The 4,224-nt window shown below is 39.7% G+C and overlaps 1 non-coding gene across 1 annotated transcript; it reads right to left on the minus strand.

The window, feature by feature from the left end:
- Positions 1-752: 752 nt before the first annotated feature.
- On the minus strand, positions 753-824 carry TRNAC-ACA (transfer RNA cysteine (anticodon ACA)). The gene has a single exon. It is a non-coding gene; the product is annotated as a tRNA-Cys (tRNA).
- Between the last annotated feature and the right edge of the window lie 3,400 nt (positions 825-4,224).

Consider the following 4,224-nt stretch of genomic DNA (forward strand, 5'->3'; position numbering starts at 1 on the left):
CCTCTGTTCGGGATTTCCCAGGCAAGAATACTGGAGTGGGTTGCCATTTCCTTCTCCAGAGTATCTTCCTGACCCAGGGATCTTCCCGACCCAGGGATTGAACCTGGGTCTCCTGCATTACAGATGGATTCATTACTGACTGAGCCACCAGGGGTGGGAAAGACCAAATATGTATGTATATATTTTATACCACATAATACTCTATATGGCTGTTAACCAGGCCCATGTTAATTGCAACTGTGATGTACTTAAAGTGAACAGTGGAGTAAGGGTACCATTGTTAGCTCCTACTTATGCCCAGGATACCTCCCTGCATCAGTTAGGGTTTCTAATTGCAAAGAACAAAATCTACCCTAGCTAATTTAAGTAGGAAGAGCATTTATTACATAATAGAGTTCTCAAAAACATTACTTATGTTTACGAGTTTATCATAAAGGATATAACCCTGGAACAGCCAAAGGAAGAGATGCATAGGGCAAGGTGGGAAGCATGCCACTCTCCCAGCATATCAATGTGTTCACCAGCCTAGAAGCTCCCAGAGTCCCATCATTTAGGGATTTTAAGCTAGGTTTCACTTTGCAGGCATGACTGATTAAATCTTTGGCCATTGATAAAGAAAGTGAAAGTGAAGTCACTCAGTCTTGTCCAACTCTTTGTGACCCCATGGACTATAGCCTATCAGGTTCCTCTGTCCATGGGATTTTCCAGGCAAGAATACTGGAGTGAGTTGCCATTTCCTTCTCCAGGAGATCTTCCCAACCCAGGGATTGAACCTGGGTCTCCTGCACTGTAGGCAGACACTTTACCATCTGAGCCACCAGGGAAACCCATTGGCCATTGATAACTGTACTCAAACTCCAGGTTCCTCTCATCTTCCCAGAGGTCACGGAATTAGGGCTGAAAGTTCTAATCCTATTGCCACCTGGTCGGTTTTTCTCTTGATGAGGATCCCATCTTGGAGTTATCTAGGGGCCCCCACCCGAATCATCTCTTTATCATTCAAAAGACATTTCACACTCCAGAGATTCCAAGGGTTTTAGGATTTCTGGGCCAGGAACTGGAACAAAGATCAAGTATTCAATTTTTATTATATCATAATCTCATTAAAAAAAAATTTGCCAGGATTTTGTGAATGAAAAGTATTCCTCTAAATTTTATCTTTTGTATTGGGTGTGAAAGTTAACAAGTGACTATGTAACATGAGACTGCAGCTGTAGTGATTTGATTGTCTGCCTTTCAATGATTCAGAAATTTTTATCCAAGCAAAGTTCATTTTAAAAGCAGAATTTTATATATATATTATAAAATATAAAATACATATATATTAATATATTTTATATTTGTTTAATACATTTTCAACATATTTTTATATGAATCACTTTGCCCTACACTTGAAACTAACACAACATTGTAAATCACCTGTACTTCAATTTAAGAAAAAGGAAAAGAAGGGGAAAAAAGCAGAATGAGTATTTTATATGTAACATGATCAAAAGAAGTGCTTGACTGATTTACCATGAACAGTAGTTGGCTAACAAAGGTCCATAACATAACAGTTTTCTAAACTGGAGAAGGATATAAAACATCATTTTAGGATTAAAAGACTAAGCAATAGTAGTGTCTAAGAAGGTAGACCATTTATAAAGCCATTATCTGTAGATTAAAATGCTCCTTGGAAAGAGTAAGGGCTTCCCTGGTGGCTCAGTAGTAAAGAATCTGCCTGCAATACAGCAGTTGCAGGAGATAATCCCTGGTTTCCCTGGGGTTGGGAAGATCCTCTGGAGGAGGGCCGTGGCCACCCACTCAAGTATTCTTGCCTGGGGAATCCCCTGGTCAGAGGAGCTTGGCAGGATCAGTCCATAGGGTCGCAAAGAGTCGGACATGACTGGAGTGACTTAGCACGCACAGAAAGAGTAAATTTAGGTTGTGAGGCCATAAATCAAGGTGATATTTTCCTCTTTTCTGGTTGATCTTTAAGGATAATTATGTGATATTTATTTGACAAATTGGAATGTTTTATATAGCAAGCTAGGAATGGTAATTTCAAAGTAAATAAAAAGTTCTTCTGTCTTTGTCTTGTGGACTCATTACTCTTTTTAAGATCATTATTCTTAAGAGATGCTGTATTAGTTTGTTAGGGCTGCTGTAGCCAAATACCACAATCTGGGTAACTTAAAACAACAGAAATGTGTTCTCTCAGTTCCAGAGTGTTGGAGTCTGAGATGAAGGCATCCAGAGGGATGTACTCCAGGGAAGAAACTGCCCTATGCTCTTCTCTCAGCTTCTGGTGTTTCCAGAAATCTTTGGCATTCCTTCTCTAATAGATACACCACCTTACATCTTGATTATGTCTGCAGAGACCCTGTTTCCAAATAAAGTCACACTTGCAGATATGGGGGATGTGTGTGCTTCTGATTTACGCATATCTTTTTGGGAGATGCAATTCAATCCACAATTTAGGGTTCCCTGGCTGCTCTGAAAATTGAAATAACAAAGTATAATGGGAAAAATGCACACAGATTTTACTGAATTTTTAATGTTCATGGGAGACTTCACAAGGGAATTAAAACCCAAAGAAGTGACCAGAGTAGGAAGTTTTTGTACCATTTAGACAAAGAAACAATAAATCTGTGAAGAATTGACGAGACAAAGGGGTTTGAGCTAAGGGTAGTAAGTGGTGTAGAAGTGACTATGAAGGTAGTGATTATCAAAATCTTGTTTATATAGATTTCTTGGTTTCAAATTCCCTGACTCTAGTGGTAAGAATTTCTTCTTTCCAGATCTAAACAGATATTTCTCCAAAGAAGATAAACAGATAACCAACAAACTCATGAAAAGATGCTCAACATCATTCATTATTAGAGAAATGCAAATCAAAACTACAATGAGGTATTACCTCACCCTGGTCAGAATGGCCATCATCAAAAAATCTACAAACAATAAATGCTGGAGAGGGTATGGAAAAAACGGAATCTGCTTGCACTCTTGGTGGGAACGTACATTGATACGGCCACTGTGAAGAATAGTATGAAGATTCCTTAAGAATAAACATATAATTTAAGAATCCCACTACTGGGTGTATACCCTGAGAAAACCATAATTCAGAAGATCCATGTACCTAAAGTTCATTGCAGCACTGTTTACAATAGCCAGGACATGGAAGCAACCTAGGTGTCTATTGACAGATGAATGGATAAAGAAGTTGTGGTACATATATGCAATGGAATATTACTTGGCCATTAAAAGAAACAAAACTGGATCATTTGTAGTGATGTGGATGAACTTAAGAGTCTGTCATACAGAGTGAAGTAAGTCAGAAAGAGAAAAACAAATATTGTATATTAATGCATATATGTGGAATCTAGAAAAACAGTACCCATGGACCTATTCGCAGGGCAGGAATAGAGATGCAGATGTAGAGAATGAACTCGTGGACACAGAAGGGGAAGGAGCAAGTGGGACAACTTGAGAGAATAGCATGTACACTACCCTGGCATTGTTAGCCAGCAGGAAGCTGGTGTATAGCGCAGGGAGCAGCTTGATGCTCCCCGATAACCTAGAAGAGTGAGATTAGGGTGGTGAGAGGGAGGTTCAAGAGGGAGGGGATATATGTATGCTTACAGCTGATTCACATTGTTGTATAACGGAAACTAACCCATTGTAAAGCAATTATTCTCCAATTGAAAGCAGTCCATGGGGTCGCTAAGGGTTGGACACGACTCAGTGACTTCACTTTCACTTTTCACTTTCATGCATTGGAGAAGGAAATGGCAACCCACTCCAGTGTTCTTGCCTGGAGAATCCCAGGGACGGGGGAGCCTGGTGGGCTGCCGTCTATGGGGTCACAGAGTTGGACACGACTGAAGCGACTTAGCAGCAGCAGCAGCAGCAAAAAATAATTAAAACTTTTTGTTTGAACTTTTATTTTGAAAACAAAAAAAGAGAATTTCTTCCTTCCTCCTGGTACAGGGAGTGTATCACTCACCTGGAAGTTTTAAGACCTGTTTCAGAGAAGAAGGGCAAGGGGATGAAGTTAGCATGACTTTCCGGTTTCTGCCTTTTTCTCAAACTTCTTCAGCTTAAGTTAGTCAAAGTGCCAAGGAACTATATTTTGTGGTAGTAGGTCCTGAACCCTATCAAGACAATAATACTCTCATCATCACTTTGACTGTAGAGCACAGTCAGTGAAAGAGGCCAAAAGAAATTAAGAGGCATAGGATTGGG

This window comes from Budorcas taxicolor, chromosome 3, assembly GCF_023091745.1.
Source record: "Budorcas taxicolor isolate Tak-1 chromosome 3, Takin1.1, whole genome shotgun sequence".
NCBI classification, from domain to species: domain Eukaryota; kingdom Metazoa; phylum Chordata; class Mammalia; order Artiodactyla; family Bovidae; genus Budorcas; species Budorcas taxicolor.